The sequence below is a fragment of the Oncorhynchus keta genome, chromosome 29 (genome assembly GCF_023373465.1).
Source record: "Oncorhynchus keta strain PuntledgeMale-10-30-2019 chromosome 29, Oket_V2, whole genome shotgun sequence".
Lineage (NCBI taxonomy): Eukaryota > Metazoa > Chordata > Actinopteri > Salmoniformes > Salmonidae > Oncorhynchus > Oncorhynchus keta.
The window spans coordinates 12,179,980-12,207,593 of NC_068449.1; the positions used below are offsets into that span (position 1 = coordinate 12,179,980).

General features: G+C 42.9%; 1 protein-coding gene across 1 annotated transcript in view; it reads right to left on the minus strand.

The window, feature by feature from the left end:
- LOC118362135 (proenkephalin-A-like) overlaps window positions 1-19,652 on the minus strand; it is a 50,791-nt gene extending 31,139 nt beyond the window's left edge. Inside the window, exon 1 of the mRNA XM_052485925.1 lies at window positions 19,549-19,652. The gene's annotated coding sequence lies outside the window, so the exon portion shown is untranslated. The remainder of the gene's footprint in view (window positions 1-19,548) is intronic.
- Between the last annotated feature and the right edge of the window lie 7,962 nt (window positions 19,653-27,614).

Here is a 27,614-nt window from a genome sequence, read left to right on the forward strand (position 1 = left end):
ATATATATACACACCATATACACACTCACTAGACTATATACACACACCATATACACACTCACTAGACTATATATACACACTAAATACACACTCACTAGACTATATATACACACTCACTAGACTATATATACACACCATATACACACTCACTATACTATATATACACACCATATACACACTCACTAGACTATATATACACACTAAATACACTCTCACTAGACTATATATACACACTCACTAGACTATATATACACACACCATACACACACTCACTAGACTATATATACACACCATATACACACTCACTAGACTATATATACACACTAAATACACACTCACTAAACTATATATACACACTCACTAGACTATATATACACACTCACTAGACTATATATACACACTCACTAGACTATATATACACACTCACTAGACTATATACACACACCATATACACACTCACTAAACTATATATATACACTCACTAGACTATATATACACACTATATACACACTCACTAGACTATATATACACACTCACTAAACTATATATACACACTCACTAGACTATATACACACACACCATATACACACTCACTAAACTATATATACACACCATATACACACTCACTAGACTATATATACACACCATATACACACTCACTAGACTATATACACACCATATACACACTCACTAAACTATATATACACACCATAAACACACTCACTAGACTATATATACACACCATAAACACACTCACTAGACTATATATACACACCATATACACACTCACTAGACTCTATAAACACCATATACACACTCACTAGACTATATACACACCATATACACACTCACTAGACTATATACACACCATATACACACTCACTAGACTATATATACACACCATATACACACTCACTAGACTATATACACACACCATATACACACTCACTAGACTATATATACACACTAAATACACACTCACTAGACTATATATACACACTCACTAGACTATATATACACACCATATACACACTCACTATACTATATATACACACCATATACACACTCACTAGACTATATACACACCATATACACACTCACTAGACTATATATAAACACCATATACACACTCACTAGACTATATACACACCATATACACACTCACTAGACTATATACACACCATATACACACTCACTAGACTATATATACACACCATATACACACTCACTAGACTATATACACACACCATATACACACTCACTAGACTATATATACACACTAAATACACACTCACTAGACTATATATACACACTCACTAGACTATATATACACACCATATACACACTCACTATACTATATATACACACCATATACACACTCACTAGACTATATATACACACTAAATACACACTCACTAGACTATATATACACACTCACTAGACTATATATACACACCATACACACACTCACTAGACTATATATACACACCATATACACACTCACTAAACTATATATACACACTCACTAGACTATATATACACACTCACTAGACTATATATACACACTCACTAGACTATATATACACCATATACACACTCACTAAACTATATATACACACCATATACACACTCACTAGACTATATACACACACCATACACACACTCACTAGACTATATATACATACCATATACACACTCACTAGACTATATATACACACTCACTAGACTATATATACACACTCACTAGACTCTATATACACACCATATACACACTCACTAGACTATATACACACACCATATACACACTCACTAAACTATATATACACACTCACTAGACTATATATACACACTCACTAGACTATATATATACACACCATATACACACTCACTAGACTATATACACACACCATATACACACTCACTAGACTATATATACACACTAAATACACACTCACTAGACTATATATACACACCATATACACACTCACTATACTATATATACACACTCACTAGACTATATACACACACCATATACACACTCACTAGACTATATATATATACACACTCACTAAACTATATATACACACCTATATACACACTCACTAGACTATATATACACACCATATACACACTCACTAGACTATATACACACACACACCATATACACACTCACAAGACTATATACACACCATATACACACTCACTAAACTATATTTACACGCCATATACACACTCACTAGACTATATATACACACCATATACACACTCACTAGACTATATACACACCATATACACACTCACTAAACTATATATACACACCATATACACACTCACTAGACTATATACACACCATATACACACTCACTAGACTATATATACACACTACATACACACTCACTAGACTATATATACACACTACATATACACTCACTAGACTATATACACACCATATACACACTCACTAAACTATATATACACACCATATACACACTCACTAGACTATATATACACACCATATACACACTCACTAAACTATATATACAAACCATATACACACTCACTAGACTATATATACGAATAAGGACAAATATTTAAAGGAATTGCAGCTATTGTAGCTAACTGTCAGAAAAGCCCTGTACAAGCATAGGAAAACTATGATAAAAGACAAACAGGAATTACTGGCACATTAGTCCAGCATTTTGTGTTATCATTGCACTTATTAGCCTTTAAAGTAGAGGGAGAGGCCTAGACAGACAAAAAAAATGGCCATGCGTAAATAATCCGGATTTAACACTTAACTCGAGATTAGTCATTTGTTTTACATTTCCTAGCCTTGATGAGGACACTGCGGTAATGAGAAAAGTGTTAAGAGAACAACAGAGAAATAGAAGACTGATGACGTCACCGGAACCACAGAATCAGAATGGATTCTAATTCAAATTCTTTGTCCGGAACATTCTTCTGTGGAAAAGCATTGTGTGTCTAACATGGTGAACGTTCAAGACCAGAACATACAGCATAATCACATAGCTAGAACTGAAATGGAATTAAAGTTGGTATACTAGAGCCAGAGAGAGAGAGTGAAGGAGGGATTTGCGTTTTGCCAACGTTGGTGCATAACAGCATACCATTCAATATCTTTGAGATAGAAACATTCTTTTTTATATTTTTTTACTTAGACATCCAAAGTCAGACAGCATATTGCCAGGCACAATACTGTATTGTCTATTCTTTCCCCAGTGTCTGGAGAGTTTGTCCTGGAGCTCTCATTCTATCCTTCACACCTCCTGCCCCTCCCCACATCCCCCTCTCCATATCCCCCTCTCCACATCCCCCTCTCCATATCCCCCTCCCCACATCCCCCTCTCCATATCCCCCTCTCCACATCCCCCTCTCCATATCCCCCTCCCCACATCCCCTTCTCCAGGTCCCCCTCTCCACATCCCCTCCATATCCCCCTCTCCACATCCCCCTCTCCATATCCCCCTCCCCACATCCCCTTCTCCAGGTCCCCCTCTCCACATCCCCCTCTCCATATCCCCCTCTCCACATCCCCCTCTCCAGGTCCTCCTCTCCACACCCCAATCTCCAGGTCCCCCTCTTCAGGTCCCCCTCTCCACATCCCCCTCTCCATATCCCCTCTCCACATCCCCCTCTCCATATCCTACTCCCACATCCCCTCTCCAGGTCCCCCTCCCCACACCCCCAATCTCCAGGTCCCCCTCTCAGGTCCTCCTCTCCACCCCCCTCACCCAGGTCCTCCTCTCCACATCCCCCGCTCCAGGTCCCCCTCCCCACATCCCCCTCTCCAGATCCCCCTCCCCACATCCCCCTCTCCAGGTCCTCCTCTCCACATCCCCCTCTCCAGGTCCCCCTCTCCAGGTCCCCTCTCCAGGTCCCCCTCTCCACATCCCCCTCTCCAGGTCCTCCTCTCCAGGTCCCCCTCTCCAGGTCCCCCTCTCCAGGTCCCCCTCTCCAGGTCCCCCTCTCCAGGTCCTCCTATCCACATCCCCCTCTCCAGGTCCTCCTCTCCACCTCCCCTCTCCAGGTCCTCCTCTCCACATCCCACTCTCCACATCCCCCTCTCCACATCCCCCCCTCCGGGTCCTCCTCTCCATGTCCCCCTCTCCATGTCCCCCTCTCCAGGTCTCCCTCTCCAGGTCCTCCTATCCACATCCCCCTCTCCAGGTCCTCCTCTCCACCTCCCCTCTCCAGGTTCTCCTCTCCACATCCCCCTCTCCACATCCCCCCTCCGGGTCCTCCTCTCCAGGTCCCCCTCTCCCGATAAGCCAGCTGTAATCGTTTAATTAACTGGCTTATTACTTAGGAAGTCACTTAATTAAACACAGTAATTGGGTCAATCCATAAGACTGCCAAATAGCCAGGCTGCTAAATAGTCAATTTATCGTAGCCAAACTATCTGCACTGACTCTATCTTGCACTGACCCTATGCACACTCACTAGACTATATATACACACCATATACACACTCACTAGACGATATATACACACACCATATACAGTACCAGTCAAAAGTTTGGACACACCTACTCATTCAAGGGTTTTTCTTTAATTTAACTAGTGAAGACATCAAAACTATGAAATAATACATATTGAATCATGTAGTAACCAAAAAAGTGTTAAACAAATCAAAATATATGTTATATTTTAGATTCTTAGTTGCCACCCATTGCCTTGATGACAGCTTTGCACTCTCTTGGCATTCTCTCAACCAGCTTCACAAGGAATGCTTTTCCAACCGTCTTGAAGGAGTTCCCACATATGCTGAGCACTTGTTGGCTGGTTTTCCTTCACTCTGCAGTCCAACTCATCCCAAACCATATCAGTTGGTTGAGGTCGGGTGATTGTGGAGGCCAGGTCATCTGATGCAGCACTCCATCTCTCTCCTTCTTGGTCAAATTGCCCTTACTCAGCCTGGAGGTGTGTTCTGGGTTATTGTCCTGTTGAAAAACAAATGATAGTCCCAGATGGGATGGTGTATCACTGCAGAATACTGTGGTAGCCATGCTGGTTAAGTGTGCCTTGAATTCTAAATAAATCACTGACAGTGTCACCAGCAAAGCACCATCACATCTCCTCCATCTGGCCTACCTGGTTAAATAAAGGTGAAATATATATATTTTTTAAATGCTTCACGGTGGGAACGACACATGTGGAGATCATCCGTTCACCTACTCTGCGTCTCACAAAGACACGGTGGTTAGAACCAAAAATCTCAAATTTGGACTCATCAGACCAAAGGACCGATTTCCACCGGTCTAATGTCCATTGCTCGTGTTTCTTGCCCCAAGCAAGTCTCTTCTTCCGATTGGTGTCCTTTAGATGTGGTTTCTTTGCAGCAGTTCGACCATGAAGGCCTGATTCTCCTCTGAACAGTTGATGTTGAGATGTCTGTTATTTGAACTCTTTGAAGAATTTCTTTAGGCTGCAATCTGAGGTGCAGTTAACCCTAATGAGCTTATCCTCTGCAGCAAAGGTACCTCTGGGTCTTCTTTTCCTGTGGCAAATTGATCAGAAATACAGCGTAGACATGGATTATTGTATGACTATTGTAGCTGGAAACGGCTGATTTGTTATGGAATATCTACATAGGCCCATTATCAGCAACCATCACTCCTATGTTCCAATGACACGTTGTGTTAGCTAATCCAAGTTTATAATTTTAAAAGGCTAATTGATCATTAGAAAACCATTTTGCAATTATGTTAGCATAGCTGAAAACTATTGTCCTGATTAAAGAGCATTGGCCTTCTTTAGGCTAGTTGAGTATCTGGAGCATCAGCATTTGTGGGTTCAATTACAGGCTTAAAATGGCCAGAAACAAAGAACGTTCTTCTGAAACTCATCAGTCTATTCTTGTTCTGAGAAATTAAGACCTATTCCATGTGAGAAATTGCAAAGAAACAGAAGATCTTGTACAATGCTGTGTACTACTCCCTTCACAGAACAGTGCAAACTGTCTCTAACCAGAATAGAAAGAGGATTGGGAGGCCCTGGTGCACAACTGAGCAAGAGGACAAGCACATTACAGTGTAATGAAAAAAATGAAAAGATGCTGGAGGAGTGGTTGAAGCCATCTGTCAAGCATGGTGGAAGCAATGTGATGGTCTGAGTGTGCTTTGGTGGTGGTAAAGTGGGAGATTTGAACAGGGTAAAAGGGATCTTGAAGAATGAAGGCTATCACTCCATTTTGCAACGCCATGCCATACCCTGTGGACGGCGCTTAATTGGAATCAATTTTCTCTATTAACAGGACAATGACCCAAAGCACAGCTCCAAACTATGCAATAACTATTTAGGGAAGAAGCAGTCAGCTGGTATTCTGTCTATAATGGAGTGGCCAGCACAGTCACCGGATCTCAAACCTATTGAGCTGTTGTGGGAGCAGCTTGACTGTATGCTACATAAAAAGTGCCCAACAAGCCAATCCAACTTGTGGGAGGTGCTTCAGGAAGCATGGGGGGACATTTCTTCAAATTACCTCAACAAATTGACAGCTAGAATTCCAAAGGTCTGCAAGGCTGTAATCGCTGCAAATCGAGGATTCTTTGATGAAAGCAGTTTGTAGGACACAATTATTATTTAAATTGAAAATCATTATTTATAACGTCTTGACTATATTTCCTATTCATTTCATGTATGTTGTAAGTGACCCCAAACTTTTGAATTGTAGTGAATATTTTTTAAATATTTAACCTTATTTAACTAGGCAAGTCAAATAAGAACAAATTATTACTTACAATGGTGGCCTACACCGGCCAAACCCCGACGATGCTGGGCCAATTGTGCGCCGCCCTATGGGACTTCCAATCACGGCCAGTTGTGTGTAGTGACGCCTCTAGCACTGAGATGCAATGCCTCAGACCGCTGCACCACCCAGGAGCCCCAGGACTAATATGGACTTGGTCTTTTACCAAATAGGGATATCTTCTCTATACCACCCCTACCTTGTCACAACACAACTGATTGGCTCGAATGCATTAAGAAGGAAAGAAATTAACAGACACACCTGTCTGCATTCCAGGTGACTAACTCATGAAGCCGGTTGAGAGAATGTCTAGAGTGTGAAAAGCTGTCATCAAGGCAAAGGGGGCAACTTCAAATATAACATATATTTTGATTTGTTTAATACTTTTTTGGTTACTACATGATTCCATATGTGTTATTTTATAGTTTTGATGTCTTCACTGTTATTCTACAATGTAGAATATAGTAAAAATAAAGAAAAACCCTGGAATGAGTAGGTGTGTCCAAACTTTTGACTGGTACTGTATATATATTATTGTGTATTTTATTTTATTGCTCATGCTACTATTTTATTATTATTTGAAAACTCTGTATTGTTCAAACTCTGCATTGTTGGCAAGGGCTCGTAAGCAAGCATTTCACGGTAAAATTTACACCAGTTGTATTCGGCCCATGTAAGCAACTTTTTCTTAATTTGATTTGATTCATCAAAGTCCTCTGGTGAATCTGACTGCTAGACCTGCTAATAATAACCTAGGAATCCTCCACAAGGTCTGTGTCTCTCCTGACTGTCTGTACCCATTACAGCAGGGATGTGCAACACCAGTCCTCGGAGGCCAGAGTGGTCACACCTTTTCCGCATCCCTAGCAAACACATCTGATTAAATTAATTGCGTTCTAAACTGAAGATCATGATTCTTGGAGTCAGGTATGTTAGCTGGGACTGGGTCAAAAGTGTGACACGAATCAGGCCCCTGAGGACTGGAGTTGCCCACCCCTACACTACACTCATCCCTATGATTAAAAGATGTTGAAAAGACGTCTTTTTGGTATTTTAACATCTTGTGCTCATTGGACCAGTATATTCCTTGATGGAGTAGACCGATCAGTTATAATCACTAATAATGTTGACCATTTCAAATAATAGTAGATTGTAAACACATTGCATCAACTTTATATCCAGTGTGGTGACTGTGGTCTGTGTCTAAAACATTTCAACCTTATGACTTCAATGGTCAAATAAAGAAAAGATAGTAGGATAGAATGGTACTGAGAGGAAATTAATAACCTCAACCTGAACCGAGACTGTCAGTCACGGCGATATACCACACATCAGCCTCCTCATCAATACTATACACCTCTAACTCTATCAATAAAATACATCACTATCTTACTCCTCTTCTATCACCATCAACAGTCTATCCCTTAATGTCTTCTACCCCGCAAACCCACATCAATATTGGTCCCACAGCACCACAGATCAATATAGAGATGGATTCATATAAATTTAGAGATCTCCTCCAATGCTTTCACCATCCACGTAATCAATGGCTGGTTAAGGCTAGCAAGGAATACATCTCGATTAATGGGTTTCAACCCATCAGGAGTAACTCTATGACATGTGCAGATGAGGAAACTAAGGGTCACAAGGCCCGCTCACACACACACGAATGCAAGCACACACACGCACACACATCAGTCATGAGACAGTGACTAGGCCATTTGATCAGATTGACAGCCATGTTGATACAGTACACATCCCAGTCACCCAGCTGGCTGTGGGCAGAGTGTATTATAGTATTTATTAGGGTGTATATTCACCTACCATTGTTGATGGATCAAATGTGACATGTGATTATAACTTTGTCACCAAGCCACAGGCCAACACAGTCGTCAGAGACAGCACACAGTCGTCAAAGCTTGTGGCAAATAATTCCCATGTATTCATTACAACTGGCAAGTACATTTGATATTTTTTACGTAGAGCTTTTCACGATATGAAGACAAAATACATTTTCAATACTTTTCAGTACTAGCAGCCCACCTGATTGAAATGTTTCACTAATCCACAAGCACAGATACAGTTACAGTAGGTGGAATGGAAGGGCTCGAGGTCAGGTTTGGGAAACACCAATCTATCACAAACCTCACCACATCATAAACTCACACCCCATTCACACTATCACCAAACCACTCATCATTCTACCATCATTGACACCATCATTCTACCATCACGCCTCCAACTCAATCATCAAGTTTGCGGACGACACAACAGTGGTAGGCTTGATTACCAACAACGACGAGACGGCCTACAGGGAGGAGGTGAGGGCCCTCGGAGTGTGGTGTCAGGAAAATAACCTCACACTCAACGTCAACAAAACTAAGGAGATGATTGTGGACTTCAGGAAACAGCAGAGGGAACACCCCCCTATCCACATCGATGGAACAGTAGTGGAGAGGGTAGCAAGCTTTAAGTTCCTCGGCATACACATCACAGACAAACTGAATTGGTCCACTCACACAGACAGCATCGTGAAGAAGGCGCAGCAGCGCCTCTTCAACCTCAGGAGGCTGAAGAAATTTGGCGTGTCACCAAAAGCACTCACAAACTTCTACAGATGCACAATCGAGAGCATATATTAACAACTTGTCTGTACAGTTTTTTTTACCTGCACTTGTATGCCGATGATACTGTTGTGTAAGCTATTGCCCCCAAAGTTTACCAGGCTCTATCTGAACTACAGCCTGCCTTCATTGTATTACAGAAAAACTTTATTGACCTGAAATTAGTGTTGAATGCAGGTAAAATTAAGTATATGTTGTTCTTTAGAGAGCATAAAAATAACAATGATGATTTAAGCATATGTACTTTAGATCGTGTTCCTGCTTACAAATATCTGGATAGATGAAAAGTCTTTTAAACATAAGAATGAGTGTGGTTTTGTCACAAGAGCTCTTATAGGACCAAGACATAAATAATAATATAATAATAATCAATAATTTTGCTTTTTATTTAACCATTACACATAAAACCTTATTTACTCATCGAAAATTGTGAATAACTCACCACAGGTTAATGAGAAGGTTGTGCTTGAAAGGATGCACATAACTCTACAATGTTGGGTTGTATTGGAGAGAGTCTCAGTCTTAAATCATTTTCCACACAGAGTCTGTGCCTGTATTTCGTTTTCATGCTAGTGAGGGCTGAGAATCCACTCTCACATAGATACGTGTTTGCAAAGGGCATCGGTATCTTAACAGAGCAATTTGCCAAGGCATGATCATCTGAGAGCAGCCCAATCCAGAAATCTGGCAGTGGCTTCTGATTAAATCACATTTTCTCAGAACCACTTGTTGCAATTTTGATGAGGCTCTCTTGTTCAGATATTGATAAGTGCACTGGAAGCAGGGCATGAAAGGGATAACGAATCCAGTTGTTTGTGTCATCCATTTTGGGAAAGCAACTCACTCAGGTGCTTCGCTATATCACATTTGACATTGTCCGTAAGCTTGAGTTCATTTGCACACAAAAAAATCCTACAATGATGGAAAGACCTGTGTGTTTCCCTTGTTAATGAAGACAGAGAAGAGCTCCAACTTCTTAGTCAGCCTCAATTTGGTCCCACACATTGAATATAGTTGCTGACATTCCCTATCATCCTAGATTCAGATCATTCAAGTGAGAAAAAACATCACCCAGATAGGCCAGTCGTATGAGAAACTCATCATCATGCAAGTGGTCAGACAAATTAAAATTATGGTCAGTTAAGAAAACGTTAAACTCGTCTCTCAATTTAAAAAATGTGTCAATACTTTGCCCCTTGATAGCCAGCGAACTTCTGTATGTTGCAAAAGTGATACGTGGTCGCTGCCCATATCATTGCATGGTGCAGAAAATACACAAGAGTTCAGGGGCCTTGTTTTAACGAAGTTAACCATTTTCACTGTAGTGTCCAAAACGTCTTTCAAGCTGTCAGGCATTCCCTTGTCAGCAAGAGCCTCTCGGTGGATGCTGCAGTGTACCCATGTGGTGTCGGGAGCAACTGCTTGCACTCGCGTTACCTCTCCACTATGTCTCCCTGTCATGGCTTTTGTGCCATCAGTACAGATACCAACATGAGCAGCAGCTATGTTTGGCTACATATGGACCGTTAGTGGAATTCCTGCAAGAGAGTAACAGTTAATGTGATTGGATGTTAATTATTTAACTAGGCTACCTGTATTTGATATTGTGTTGTATTTTTCGCTGAACACAAGATGGTTTAAATGTATTTTTGTCAGTGAAATGAGGCTACTCAGGCGAGAAGAAAAACCCGTTGGAAAATATAAATGGACTGTTTGAAAATGTGAAGAAAAGAATGTGAATCCCATTTTTATTTGGCGTACCCCCAACGGCATTGCGGTACCCCTGGGAATACCTGCTCTACATAGACATGTCTTATATGTGCAGAAAGCTTAAATTCTTGTTAATATCACTGCACTGTCCAATTTACAGTAGCTGTTATTATTCCACTATCATTAACGCCATCAGGCGCATTTCATCCATCACTAAAAGTCGATGAAGATGAAGCCACAATCTGAACCGACCGACAAATATGGAGAATTCTCCTTTATATTTGAGTCACACTTACTCCAAATGACCCTGCCAAGGTGAGAACATTGGGAACCTGATGTAAAATCTATCAATAAACCATAATAGAAGTATTAACCTAACATAGTAGGTGTAAAAGAAACACCTGAAACTAGATCCCCTACATACTGGTCTTTAGGAGAAGGGGGAGGTTCTCTTCTGCTCTGTTTAACCAATCCAGTAAATGTGGAGAAGGAGTAGATGCAGGCTCTTTTTCCATCTCCCCTGAAATCTGGAACATCCCATTACATGGGCTTGCTCCTACCTATCTCTCTGATTTGGTCCTGCCGTACATACCTACACGTACGCTATGGTCACAAGACGCAGGCCTCCTAATTGTCCCTAGAATTTCTAAGCAAACAGCTGGAGGCAGGGCTTTCTCCTATAGAGCTCAATTTTTATGGAACGGTCTGCCTACCCATGTCAGAGAAGCAAACTCGGTCTCAACATTTAAGTCTTTACTGAAGACTCATCTCTTCAGTGGGTCATATGATTGAGTGTAGTCTGGCCCAGCCCAGGAGTGGGAAGGTGAACGGAAAGGCTCTGGAGCAACGAACCGCCCTTGCTGTCTCTGCCTGGCCGGTTCCCCTCTTTCCACTGGGATTCTCTGCCTCTAACCCTATTACAGGGGCTGAGTCACTGGCTTACTGGGGCTCTCTCATGCCGTCCCTGGAAGGGGTGCGTCACCTGAGTGGGTTGATTCACTGATGTGGTCATCCTGTCTGGGTTGGCGCCCCCCCTTGGGTTGTGCCATGGCGGAGATCTTTGTGGGCTATACTCAGTCTTGTCTCAGGATGGTAAGTTGGTGGTTGAAGATATCCCTCTAGTGGTGTGGGGGCTGTGCTTTGGCAAAGTAGGTGGGTTTATATCCTTCCTGTTTGGCCCTGTCCGGGGGTGTCCTCGGATGGGGCCACAGTGTCTCCTGACTCCTCCTGTCTCAGCCTCCAGTATTTATGCTGCAGTAGTTTATGTGTCGGGGAGCTAGGGTCAGTTTGTTATATCTGGAGTACTTCTCCTGTCCTATTCGGTGTCCTGTGTGAATCTAAGTGTGCGTTCTCTAATTATCTCCTTCTCTCTTTCTTTCTCTCTCTCGGAGGACCTGAGCCCTAGGACCATGCCCCAGGACTACCTGACATGATGACTCCTTGCTGTCCCCAGTCCACCTGGCCGTGCTGCTGCTCCAGTTTCAACTGACCTGAGCCCTAGGACCATACCCCAGGACTACCTGACATGATGACTCCTTGCTGTCCCCAGTCCATCTGACCGTGCTGCTGCTCCAGTTTCAACTGACCTGAGCCCTAGGACCATACCCCAGGACTACCTGACATGATGACTCCTTGCTGTCCCCAGTCCATCTGACCGTGCTGCTGCTCCAGTTTCAACTGACCTGAGCCCTAGGACCATACCCCAGGACTACCTGACATGATGACTCCTTTGCTGTCCCCAGTCCACCTGGCCGTGCTGCTGCTCCAGTTATTATTATTCGACCATGCTGGTCATTTATGAACATTTGAACATCTTGGCCATGTTCTGTTATAATCTCCACCCGGCACAGCCAGAAGAGGACTGGCCACCCCACATAGCCTGGTTCCTCTCTAGGTTTCTTCCTAGGTTTTGGCCTTTCTAGGGAGTTTTTCATAGCCACCGTGCTTCTACACCTGCATTGCTTGCTGTTTGGGGTTTTAGGCTGGGTTTCTGTACAGCACTTTGAGATATCAGCTGATGTACGAAGTGCTATATAAATCAATTTGATTTGATTTGAAAATTGATTTGATTTGATTTAGTCAGAGGCTATATAATTATACACTGTCTTATACAGATGTAGGATCTTAATTTGATCACCCTGTTGCAGGCAAACTTTCCTGCATTAGACTTCTAGTGTATTTGAGGTTTCTGACTTGAATTTCCCTTACGAAAAATGTATCAACCCCTACAAAAATGTCCATTAATTATAATCCACATAATAATTCACATGTCCTGTTGTTGTGGGATTATTTTCCTGCTGTAGCAAACTGGCTCAAATTAAGATCCTACATCTGTATTTAATAATAATAGCATAACACACCTGACTCAGACCTGCAGTGATGCTAAGAAAGGCAGCTGCAGAGTTGATGTGATGTGACACCCGTGATGTGGCAGATAAAGAACACCCCTGTCAGGAATTGAGTGGGAATCGACACAAAGTCCTCACCCAACGCCGTTTCCCCTCCAAACACATTTTGTCTTGTGTCATCCTGTTCAGCTCCTGTTTTATCCAACAAGGAAGAGCCACTTAGGAGAAAAAAAGAACAACGTTTTTTTTCTTCAGAGAACTGTCTGTGATTATCTGCTTTTCAAGGGAGATTCAGGACTCTTCTCAGTAGGTTGTGTAAACGGGGTTGTGTTCCATTAGGCACCACGTAATGAAAATGAGCGTTCTTATTGGATGAGTTAATGTTGCATGTGCCTATTTCAGTGTTTTAAAACGTTTTCTTCCATTTCGTGCATATTGAACACATGACCCAGGACACAACTTGTTGGAATGGCTTCTCAATTGGAGCTCTGCGTACTATAGGCATATGCAAAACACTGTGATTTTTTATTTGATTTCTCCCTCAATTCATCCGAGATTTGTAAAATGTATCCAGTATGGCATCCATATGAGGAATGCAGTTTGATGACTTTCTAATAGGGATCGCTTTAGTCTTAATGGGTTATTTTTTCTCAAGCAGAGTGGCTGTCTTGTGCTGCTGGTAGTAGTACTATACAACTGATCCACAACTATACGGGAGGGTTTCCAACAACTGTACAACTGTTACAAACTAGTGGAACATGCACCATGTCACTGACATAACTCCAGAGTAGAACGTATCCTGGTCCTTTATCTGATGCTGAAGCCGTTCAAACGGTTGCACAGAAGAACAACAGAGAGCTGATCAAGAGCTAATTTCACAGTTTCCTCGAATCTGTGTCGTGCCGGATGGGGAGAGCTTTGAATTATTTTGCCCCCAGGTCTGAGGAGGCCGCATCTAATTGTCTTGAAATCCCTTTAAAATCCCATTTACACACTCCTCTCTCTTTCTCTCTCTTTCACACGCACACGCACACGTACACGCACACGCACACGCACACACACTCTCTTTATCTCTTTCTCTGTGTCTAATCAGAAGACACAGACTAAGTGGAGAAAACCCTTTCCCTGAGACGATATTATCTGTCTACTGGGTTTCACCCTGGGTCGTCTGTGCACCGTAAAGCTGTAAAAGCCCACTGAGCTAAAGGCTAAGCATTTGCTTAGGGAGCTAACGCAAGCCTAATTTGAAACACAGCGTATATATGGATTATTTTCTGAGAAAACTAAAAGGCTAATTTGATTGAGTAGATTTCCATTGTGCTCTGAAACCTCTATCTATAATGAAGTTTGACCGAAAGCAGCTCCAGTCAATGTGTAGCTTTGAACCTGACCTCCTGGGTCCCTCTGTGCCTTCACCTCTCTCTGGAATCCGCAATATTCACCCCCAGATTAGCCTTTATCTCCCATTGGGCAGCTAGCCATGAACAGTTTAAACCTATAATCAGTTGAAAGCTAATCCTGATTGACTCCTTTGAACAAAGCCAAATTGATATTGACTGATATTCAAAGAAAAACACCTCCGTCAAACTACTGTTCAACCAGGTATGGAATAAACCTTTAAAATAATCTAGGTAACCAGGTGTAGATTACGTTTATAATCAAAGCAAATTAAAAGACAGGAATTAAACTGATCCCTATTAACCCAATATTGGCTTTATTAAGGAACATTGTATAATTTCTTAAAGAAACCATGTACATCAAAATGCAGACAATTCTGATTCTATGTCAAATGAATGACAGAGAAACAAAAACTACAGATGTGGGATCTTAATTTGAACCAGTTTTTAAACCTCAAATACACTACAGGTTTTACATTTCCTGCATTGCAGGAATGGTATCCTGCAACAGGGTGATCACATTAAGATCCTACATTTGTATAGGACCCTGAGCACCTCACTAGCACTCTAGTGGGTTGGCGCCCCCCTCAGGACTCAGGCCTCAGGACTACCTGGCATGATGACTCCTTGCTGTCCTCACTCCACCTGGCCGTGCTGCTGCTTCAGTTTCAACTGTTCTGCCTGCGGCTATGGAATCCTGACCTGTTCACCGGACGTGCTACCTGTCCCAGACCTATTAATTGACCATGCTGGTCATTTATGAACATTCTAACATCTTGGCCATGTTCTGTTATAATCTCCACCCGGCACAGCCAGAAGAGGACTGGCCACCCCTCATAGCCTGGTTCCTCTCTAGGTTTCTCCCTAGGTTTCGGCCTTTCTAGGGAGTTTTTCCTAGCCAACGTGCTTCAACACCTGCATTGCTTGCTGTTTAGGGTTTTAGGTTGGGTTTCTGTACATCAATTTGAGATATCAGCTGATGTACGAAGGGCTATATAAATACATTTGATTTTGATTTGATATTGAATTTGTTCATTTAGGGTTGGTGCAGTAAGGCTTGTATGGTAACCCACTGCACTGCTAACTGTCTGGGGCTTTCCTCTTATTCACAGCACCAGAATAACTCTAGGCAGTAAATATAAATCTAGTATGGGAGATAAATTGAGCCAAAGAGGTAAGTTGAGTCACCCTTGTTTCTAGGAAACCATACACAAAATTAATAATTTGACCAAATCTTTTTTGAAATAGGTCATAATTGCATTGAGTCTGTGAAGGAAGAAACCCCATGGAAAAAAAGTGGTAAGCAACTGTGAACAAAGGATTTATGGACTACAGCTGTAGATAGCCCCTCATTAAGTGGTGGTGGTGGTTCATTGACAGAACACACAAAATGAGTCCTGGAAAGCAACAGAAACTGCCCCCGGGCTTTAGCATAAGTCTTGAGCAGCTATGTGCTCTGCCATCATCAGATCATCAACAGGAAATTTCTTTGCAGACAGTATTTTGCACCGAAAGCATAAACATTTAACCTTCTCCCTGAGGTGTTAACTGTGGAAAATAATAGTCTTGCATCGTCTCGGTGGAGATGCATCGATTTAAAGACCAGGGGATCAATGGGAGGATAATGAGAGTGATGGGAGAAATATGCTCCTGTCAAGGGTCAGGACTTTAACTGTGCCACGAGCACTGAGAACAGAGAGAAAGAGCACAGAAAGAGAAAGAGTACAGAAAGAGAGAGAGCACAGAAAGAGAGCACAGAAGAGCTAGAAAGAGCACAGAAAGAGAGAGCTCAGAAAGAGAGAGCACAGAAAGAGAGATCACAGAAAGAGAGAGAGAGAGCACAGAAAGAGAGAGTAAGCACAGAAAGAGAGAGAGCACAGAAAGAGAGAGAGCACAAAAAGAGAGAGCACAGACAGAGAGAGAGAGAGCACAGAAAGAGAGAGAGCACAGAAAGAGAGAGAGCACAGAAAGAGAGAGAACACAGAGATAGAGAGAGAGCACAGAAAGAGAGAGTAAGCACAGAAAGAGAGAGAGCACAGAAAGAGAGGGAGCACAGAAAGAGAGAGAGCACAGAAAGAGAGAGAGAGCACAGAAAGAGAGAGAGCACAAAAAGAGAGAGAGCACAGAAAGAGAGAGAGCACAAAAAGAGGGAGAACACAGAGATAGAGAGAGAGCCCAGAGAGAGAGAGCATAGAAAGTGAAAGAGAGCACAGAAAGAGAGAGAGAGAGCACAGAAAGAGAGAGAAAGCACAGAAAGAGAGAGAGCACAGAAAGAGAGAGAGCACAAAAAGAGAGAGCACAGACAGAGAGAGAGAGAGCACAGAAAGAGAGAGAGCACAGAGAGAGAGCACAGAAAGAGAGAGCACAGAGATAGAGAGAGAGCACAGAAAGAGAGAGTAAGCACAGAAAGAGAGAGAGCACAGAAAGAGAGGGAGCACAGAAAGAGAGAGAGCACAGAAAGAGAGAGAGAGCACAGAAAGAGGGAGAACACAGAGAGAGAGAGAGCTGAGAGAGAGCACAGAAAGAGAGAGAGCACAGAAGAGAGAGAAAGAGCACAGAGAGAGAGCACAGAGAGAGAGCACAGAAAGAGAGAGAGAACAGAAAGAGAGAGCACATAAAGAGAGAGAGAGCACAGAAAGAGAGAGCACAGAAAGAGAGAAAGAGAGAGAACACAGAAAGAGAAAGAGAGCACAGAGAGAGAGAGCACAGAAAGAGAGAGCACAGAAAGAAAGAGCACAGAAAGAGAGAGCACAGAAAGAAAGAGCACAGAAAGAGAGAGAGCACAGAAAGAGAGAGACAGAAAAAGAGAGAACAGAGAGAGAGAGAGAACACAGAACGAGAGAACAGAACGAGAGAGCACAGAAAGAGAGAGAGCACAGAAAGAGAGAGAGAGAGAGAGAGAGAGAGAGAGAGAGAGAGAGAGAGAGAGAGCACAGAAAGAGAGAGAGAGCACAGAAAGAGAGAGAACACGTAAAGAGAGAGAGAACACAAAGAGAAAGAGAGCAAATAAAAGAGAGAGTGCTCGGTTTAAGCAGTGTCTGTGTACCAGCAGTTACTCTTGTACACATCACGAAACTCAATGAGAGAGAAAGAGAGAGAGAGCTCAGAAAGAGAGAGAGCACTGAAAGAGAGCGAGAGAGAGCACAGAAAGAGAGAGAGCACAGAAAGAGAGCGAGAGAGAGCACAGAAAGAGAGATAACACAGAAAGAGAGAGAGAACACAAAGAGAAAGAGAGCACAGAAAGAGAGATATAGCACAGAAAGAGAGAGAGAGCACAGGAAGAGAGCACAGAGAGAGAGAGAGAGAGAGAGAGAGAGAGAGAGAGAGAGAGCACAGAGAGAGAGATAGACCACAGAGAGAGAGAGAGAGCACACACAGAGAGAGAGAGAGAGCACACAGAGAGAGAGAGAGAGCACAAAGAGAGAGATAGAGCACAGAGAGAGAGAGAGAGAGAGAGCACAGAGAGAGAGAGAGAGAGAGCACACAGAGAGAGAGAGAGCACACAGAGAGAGAGAGAGAGAGCACAGAGAGAGAGATAGAGCACAGAGAGAGAGAGAGAGAGCACACACAGAGAGAGAAAGCACACAGAGAGAGAGAGAGCACAGAGAGAGAGATAGAGCACAGAGAGAGAGAGAGCACAGAAAGAGGGAGAGAGAGCACAGAGAGAGAGAGAGCACACACAGAGAGAGAGAACACAGAAAGAGAGAGAGAGCACAGAAAGAGAGAGAGAGCACAGAAAGAGAGAGAGAACACAGAAAGAGGGAGAGAGCACAGAAAGAGAGAGAGAGCACAGAAAGAGAGAGAACACAGAAAGAGGGAGAGAACACAGAAAGAGGGAGAGAGCACAGAAAGAGGGAGAGAGCACAGAAAGAGAGAGAGAGCACAGCAAGAGGGAGAGAGCACAGAAAGAGAGAGAGAGCACAGAAAGAGGGAGAGAACACAGAAAGAGAAGAGAACACAGAAAGAGGGAGAGAACACAGAAAGAGGGAGAGAGCACAGAAAGAGAGAGAGAACACAGAAAGAGAGAGAGAACACAGAAAGAGGGAGAGAACACAGAAAGAGAAATAGAGCAAATTAAAGAGAGAGTGCTCGGTTTAAGCAGTGACTGTGTACCAGCAGTTACTCTTGTACACATCGTGAAACTCCATGAAGAATATACCATACAACACAAATAAATCGTTATCAAGTTCAAATATTGCCATGTTATTTTACATTCTAACTTGATGAATAAAATCCAAAGAAATAGTATTTTCTTCTCCTTAGCAATTTATTGTCCTCTCCTTATGTCTTGATATTGCATCAAATAAATCAGTCTAATCTACCAAATTGTTGCTCACTTACTGTGTGATTTATATTTTCCTTTTTAACTAATTTGTTTCAGTGGTATTCTACATGCTTTACCTGTAAATGACAGTGGGAAGAACTCCTCCATACTTCAGCAAGAACCCAGAGAGAAATTCTACATTGCTCAAACTGATAACTAAACTAACCCTAAAAACACTTGCCACCCTATAAATAAACCAGCCACCAGAAGATTAGCCAAACTGCACTAAGCTGTTTGGCAACTTCGCAGGTTTAAAACTGAACCCAAACTCCTTCAGTATCAGCCAGGGAAGTATCCCAGCAAAAAATCAAGCCAGATGATTTCTCCCCCCCACCCCCACCTTAAACCAAGCCTGAAGGTCGAAGGTCAGTCTTACCTGAGTACTATGGAGGAGTTTGGGCGCAGGTCCTTTAAGTGATTTTGGTCTACAGTGCAGCAGCTCTAGTTAGTGTCCTGTCTTCTTTCTCAGTGTATTTCATCTATACAGACAGGCTGTTGCTCAGACCTCTTATAGAGGGGCACACCCCTCCCTCTGGTGCTGCCCCCTGCATCCCCCTTTCACTTTCATCACAGAGAGGAGGGGGATGGAGAGAGTGGAACGAGAGAGGGAGGGGTTGGAGACTTAAAAACAGAAACCTAGTGAAAGAGAGGGGTTTGGAGAGATGGAGAGAGGGAGAGAAAGAGGGGTTGGAGACTTAGAGACAGAAACCTAGTGAAAGAGAGGGGTTTGGAGAGATGGAGAGAGGGAGAGAAAGGGGGACAGAGAGAGAGAGAGAGAGAGAGAGAGAGAGAGAGAGAGAGAGAGAGAGAGAGAGAGAGAGAGAGAGAAAGAGAGCGAGAGAGCGAGAGGGGGGAAGGAAGGAAGGAAGGAAGGAAGGAAGGAAGGAAGGAAGGAAGGAAGGAAGGAAGGAAGGAAGGAAGGAAGGAAGGAAGGAAGGAAGGAAGGAAGGAAGGCTTATTACATATGATGGACAGGCAGACTTCCATTAGTTTTCTCAATGTGGACGTATAACCTGCGGTCTCCTACTTCAGCTCCATTTTCAAACAGCTGAAACAGTCTTTTCCTGCATTATAGAGCTATAATCATTATGCTCAATTCTATATAAAAAATATATGTATATTTTTCTCCTTAATATCTAATACATCTTGAGCTGTCTCTATCCTCCTGACTGGTGGTTCCTTTTTTAAAGCAATGAAATAAGCTTCTCTGCATCTCTGGGTAAACGATGGAAAGGAATGTGTGTTATTCAGTACATTTAGTTATTGCTTACTTTTCTGAAGACTACCAACCTTACCAGCAGGCATGCAACTAAAATAGTTAAATAATCTAGCTACTGATAGCCTGAAATGGACTCTTGGTAGCTAGTCATGAGGTTGGGAACCGATCTGGGCTAAAGACAACTTCAGAAAACTGCTAGGTCACGAGTAGTATTACAGAGAAACAGCAACAACAAACGTTTAAAAATAAATACATACATATATATATTTTTAAAAGGACACCTCTGAGGGGGAACGTGACCCGGCGACCCTGTGACCCCTACGAGCCTCTGTGCTTTCCTACTTCCAGATAAAATCATCTTGGTAAAATTGACCTTTTAATAATTATATTAATTGAGTCTATTCTCGAGATGACAAAGCCATAATAATTTCATCTCTCTTCCTCTCATTGTGTTATCTCTAAACCCTGGTCCGAGTCAGTGATCCAGTCCATTAATCGCTCATCTTTATCTGTGCAGCTACTGACGTACATGTAGCGTTGGTTCATCATACTAGCCAAAGAACAAAAATCCAACCCAAATGATTCACAACCTTTAAAGGGATTTTTTTTTTTAAATGTCAACTTCATTTTCATCATCTCCAGCATTACCCCAACATCAACGTATGTGAAAAGGGAGCATTTCTATGTTTTGTAGTAAAAAAACAAAGAGGAAGATAAGTGTTTCCACTGACATCATCGGTGTGTTACATGTGATTTTAACCAATTATGACGAGGCATTGCCTCCTAATTGCCTCCTAATTGTCCACTAATTGGTTGAAGATGTCATTGGAAACACTTGTCTTTCTCTATCTTTTTTTACTACAAAACATAGAAATGTTCACTGTGATTACTATTATTTGACCATGCCGGTCATTTATGAACATTCTAACATCTTGGCCATGTTCTGTTATAATCTCCACCCGGCACAGCCAGAAGAGGACTGGCCACCCCTCATAGCCTGGTTCCTCTCTAGGTTTCTTCCTAGGTTTTGGCCTTTCTAGGGAGTTGTTCCTAGCCACCGTGCTTCTACACCTGCATTGCTTGCTGTTTGGGGTTTTAGGCTGGGCTTCTGTACAGCACTTTGAGATATCAGCTGATGTACGAAGGGCTATATAAATGCATTTGATTTGGTTTGATTTGAAACGGGCCGTTTTCACATATATTGATGTTGGGGGGTGGTGCTAATTTCCCTTTACGTACGTTAGACGCAAACAGATCCTCTCATTGGGATATACACTGAGTGTTTCCATGACATAGACTGACCAGGTGAATCCAGGTGAAAGCTATGATCCCTTACTGATGTCACCTGTTAAATCCACTACAATCAGTGTAGATGAAGGAGAGGAGAAAGACAGATGTTGAAGCCCTGCGACATGGAATGTGTATGTGTGCCATTCAGAGAGTGAATGGAAAAAACATATATTTAAGTATCTTTGAACGGGGTATTGTAGTAGGTGCCAGGCTACCAGTTTGTGTCAAGAACTGTATCACTGCTGGGTTTTTCACCTCAACAGTTTCCCATGTCTATAAAGAATGGTCCACCACCCAAAGGACATCCAGCCAACTTGACACAACTGTGGAAAGCATTAGAGTCAACATGGGCCAACATCCCTGTGGAATGCTTTCGACATCTTGAAGTGTCCATGCTCAGATGAATTGAGGCTGTTCTGAAGGCTAAGGGAGGTGCAAATCAATATTAGGAAGGTGTTCCTAATGTTCTGTACACTCAGAGGAGTTGTTCCTTAGAGAGCATTGCAGTCAACAGAGCCACAGATAAAGATGTATGTATGTCTCACAGTCCTAAGGCTTTAATTAAGACCATTCAATTAAAGTGGTTGTGCTTTCCTGTTTGTATGTGTTCGTGTTTAGTCATGTCACTTCCCACTGGGAAAACAATAGTTCAATCAATGTTTTTCCATGTGATTTCAACCCCCAAAATCTATGTGATGACATTGAATCAATGTAGAAAACTACTTGGATTTATAAAAAGTAATCACTGTAAATGCATTTAGTCTTTTTTCACCCAACTTTTAATCCAAATCCAATGACACGGTGAAATGTTTAGTTGATTTCACGTTGAATTCACGTTAGTTGAAGGTGCAAACAAATGTAAATGAAAACTAGACGTTGAACTGACGTCTGAACCCAGTTGGTTAACTTTGTATCGTTAAGAAATATTTGTATGGATGAGAACAACCCCCTCTAACACAAACACAGAACCCCCCCGAGACCCCCCTCCCTCTCACACACACACAGAGCCCCCAGACCCCCGCCCCCTCACACACACACAGAACCCCCCCCAGACTCTCCGCCCCCTCACACTCACACACACGCACACAGAACCCTGTCTGCCAGACCCCCGCCCTCCCTCACACACACACAGAACCCCCTCCCCAAGACCCCTCACCCTCCCTCACACACACAGAACCCCCTCACCCACACACACACACACAGAACCCCCAGACCCCACCCACCCACCCACCCACACAGAACCCCCAGACCCCACCCACCCACACACACACACACACACACAGAACCCCCAGACCCACCCACACACACACTTCTCAGCACCACCACCACCACCACCGTCATAAACACACAATCTTGACCTTTTAACTTCCCTCACAGACAACGCAAACACAATCTATATGTTGCACTCAATACCTAATGACTGTACTACTCTAGCCACTTAGTTGTCCAGACAAATTGAGCCGGTGTGTTCTGTGACAAACTGATAGTGGACCGTACTGAACAGCAGTAGACTCACAGGTCCTCTCCAGTACAACAAAGAGCAGCACATTTAGATTGTAATGGTTACTGATCTCTGTGAACTCGACTGATCATTGGTCCAAATTACTGTTGTACGTCAGTAGACTAGTCCACTCGAGTATGTCGATCTGACATATGACAAATACTATTGTCTTGATATGATACGCTTTTTAAAACCTTGGAAAACCTGGACTTTTCAATGGTGGACCTGGGTGTGAGGTCACCCAATGGGCACAGACGTCAATTCAACGTCTATTCCACGTTGGTTTAACGGTGGAAACAACATTGATTCAACCTGTGTGCCCAGTGGGAAGTGTGATGGGTGGTGTGGGACATCGTAGCAGAGGACATGTGGAGTTGGAGTGGTGGGTGTGGTAGTCTTCTGTACACTTTAATAGTGGACACGTGTTGAGCTGTTACCTTGTCCTTGGCTCCATCCTTCACCTCTCTGTATGCGAGTACCGTCACGCCCCTCACAGGTCAAAGGCCTCCCATTTCTGCAGGGGGTACCCTTCTCTCACGGAGCGTGTCACAGAGGGCACTGACAACATGGGCTGCCTGCAAATTGACATGACATTAGAATCTATAGAAACAGGGCTCCCCATTCAAGTCAATGAGGATTCTATTTCCATGGACATGACAACAAGTTCAATCATGCAAATATAAAACTGGGGAGAATTCTGGAGTCTGTGACTTTATTTGGGATTTTTGTTTGTTCTAACTTGACGATTCGTTAGTCTGACACCTTTGCCTACCTTTTGTTCATTACCATTGGGTCTAATTAAACATTTCAGGTCTATTTCCTGACCCTCCTTCGGACCTCACTAACCAGTAAACTTCTCAGGTTGACGTTAATTGTCATGAATCTTGCACTGGAGGCAGAACTGGTTGATTTCTGCTAGATGGGCCAGCTGCCAAGTCAAAATTGTCTATATTGTAAAAATGTATGAAAAAAAAATGTGCTTATTGGTCTTCACTTAAGGTTAGGGTTAGGCATTAGGGTTAGTAGTGTTGTTAAAATTAGGGTTAGGTTTCAAATCAGATTTTATGACTTTGTGGCTATGCCAGCTAGAGACCACTCTGCTGAGCTGCCTCCAGGTGAACATTCATGACAATAAATGACAATCTGCCTAAACTTCAGCTCCGTATTAGGCAAGCAACTTCACAAAATGCATGGACAGTGTCATTTCTCTTCATTCTACAAGGCAAACAACCCTATGAGCAAAAGGCATGGAAAAGATGCTGAAAATACATTGAAAATACATGTGTTTTATAGAAAAGAAGAAAGAACAAGCCCTAATCCAAATATACTGTACTTGTCAAGCGAGTGCTGTGAATGTACAAGCCTCAAGGGACATGTAATATATCTTTAAAGTTCTCTCAGTTTCCGTATGAAGTAGAGCACAGATACACAGTTAGCCAACATTCTGTGGGTGGTTCAAAGGTGTTGAACTGCACCTTTGATGACAAACAGGAAATAGCTCATTTACAGTAGGACAAAATGTCCTCACAGTTGAAGATATTCCACCATTTTGTCTTGTTTGTGTAAATGTTCGTTTTTTCTCTGTATTTGTGGAGAACACTCTCTCACCCCTTTCTCTCCCATCTCTCTCCCCTCTCTCTTACCTCTCTCTCCCCTCTCTCACCCCTTTCTCTCCCCCCACTCTCATCTCTGTCTCCTCTCTCTCCCCATCTCTCTCCCCTCTCTCTTACCTCTCTCTCCCCTCTCTCTTACCTCTCTCTCCCCTCTCTCACCCCTTTCTCTCCCCCACTCTTATCTCTGTCTCCTCTCTCTCTCCCATCTCTCTCCCCTCTCTCACCCCTTTCTCTCCCCCCACTCTTATCTCTGTCTCCTCTCTCTCTCCCATCTCTCTCCCCTCTCTCTTACCTCTCTCTCCCCTCTCTCACCCCTTTCTCTCCCCCCACTCTTATCTCTGTCTCCTCTCTCTCTCCCATCTCTCTCTCCACTCTCTCCTCTTTCTCCCCTCTCTCTCCCCTTTCTCTCCCCTCACTCTTATCTCAGTCTCCTCTCTCTCTCCCCTCTCTCTTCCCTTTCTCTCCCCTCTCTCTCTCCCTCTCTCTCCTCTTTCTCTCCCCTCTCTCGCCCCTTTAAAAAAAAATCTAATCAAAGTTTATTTGTCATGTGAGCAGAATACAACAGGTAGACCTTACAGTGAAATGCTTACTTACAGGCTCTAACCAATAGTGAAAAAAAGGTATTAGGTGAACAATAGGTAGGTAAAGAAATAAAACAACAGTAAAAAGACAGGCTATATACAGTAGCAAGGCAATAAAAGTAGCGAGGCTACATACAGACACCGGTTAGTCAGGCTAATTGAGGTAGTATCTACATGTAGATATGGTTAAAGTGACTATGCATATATGATGAACAGAGAGTAGCAGTAGCGTAAAAGAGGGGTTGGCAGGTGGCGGGACAATGCAGATAGCCCGTTAGCCAATGTCTCCTCTCTCACCCCTTTCTCTCCCCTCTCTCTCCCATCTCTCTCCCCTTTCTCTCCCCTCTCTCTCCCCCTCTCTCCCCTTTCTCTCCCCTCTCTCTCCCCTTTCTCTCCCCTTTCTCTCCCCTCTCTCTCCCCTCTCTCTCCCCTTTCTCACCTCTTTCTCTCCCCTCTCTCTCCCCCACTCTTATCTCTGTCTCCTCTCTCTCCCCACTCTCTCCCCTCTCTCTCCCCTTTCTCTACCCTCTCTCTCCCCTCTCTCTCCACTTTCTCTCCCCTCTCTCCCCTTTCTGTTCCCTGTCTCCCCTCTCTCTCCCTCCCTGTCCATCTGCGCTTCATTATGAGATAGACATCAGAGGCCTAAGACACACACAAGCGCACAGGAGCGCACACATGCACACATACACACACACAAACACACACACATGTTAGGCAGATAGATGAATGAGGGAACGGGCCTGGCCCTTTACGAGGACAGACAAGACAAATGTTTGAAGGGGGATTAATCAAAACAAGACATATATAATTGAGTTAAATTACTGATATGGTGGATGATGAGGGTGAGTCATAAGGCCATTGATTTCTAATTATAGGACAATTGCGGGACAAACAACACCCACGAAACACACCAGAATCAGAATGAAGCACACCAATCATGATAAAGAAGTACTGGCTACAGCAATGTATGCACCAATCATGATAAAGAAGTACTGGCTACAGCAATGTATGCACCAATCATGATAAAGAAGTACTGGCTACAGCAATGTATGCACCAATCATGATAAAGAAGTACTGGCTACGGCAATGTATGCACCAATCATGATAAAGAAGTACTGGCTACGGCAATGTATGCACCAATCATGATAAAGAAGTACTGGCTACGGCAATGTATGCACCAATCATGATAAAGAAGTACTGGCTACGGCAATGTATGCACCAATCATGATAAAGAAGTACTGGCTACGGCAATGTATGCACCAATCATGATAAAGAAGTACTGGCTACGGCAATGTATGCACCAATCATGGGACATAATTACAGTGTAGCAAAAGAAGCTTTGAGAGATTTCGCCTTTATACTTTCAGTGTAATAAATCTTCCTAGGGCTGTACAGTGTCAGTGTAACATGTTTTTTTTTTTCTTCGATGAAAGCCAGATATCATTGTGTTACCTTCCTCTCCCCGGAGTGAGACTTTGGCTCAGGTGGTGCAGGGTGATGGGAGAGACAACAAAGCAAAATAGAGTCCATGGCCTCGTACAAATACATTCCAAAACCTTCTTTCCTCACTTCAATTATCCCTTTCTTGATGGAAGTCATCAATAAACTGATCATGTTGGATGATGGAAAAGTCATAGAATGGGCACCATGCCAGATCAGTGATTGCCTCAAGGAAGGGGCAGCAAGAAGGGTGCATCTTGAAAGTGTTGGAATGGGGCCCATTAGTATAATTCAACACCTTTTGTAATGGTCAACTCCAAGCCATCCAGTCCAGTATCATGGAGCGTTCTTAACCCCTTCCGGTGTAACAGATGGACCGACTAGGGCCCTCAAACTCAACTCTGGACCTCGAAGCCAGTTCCACTGTATGTTTGTTGTTGTTCATCCTAATCAGGGACTGATTTACACTTCCCCCACCCCCTGCTCAATTTCCACTTTATTGATATTAAGTCCAACTCTGATTATTCAATACAAAGGCATGAGTTGCCTGGAACCATAATGAAATCATTTTCATACCATAAGGGAAATTAATACATTTAGTTTATAATGTAGATACAGAATGACAACCAGAATTTGCATAAACATTTTTTTGTTGCATAATGTGTTGCTATGTTTGTAGTTCTCAAATTATTGTGAAAAAGACAGAAATTACTTATGCAAAATTCATGTCCACAACACAATTTTGTATAGAGTGCATTTCAATTACAAATAAAGGCAGTAGGTTACTTTGGTCATGAA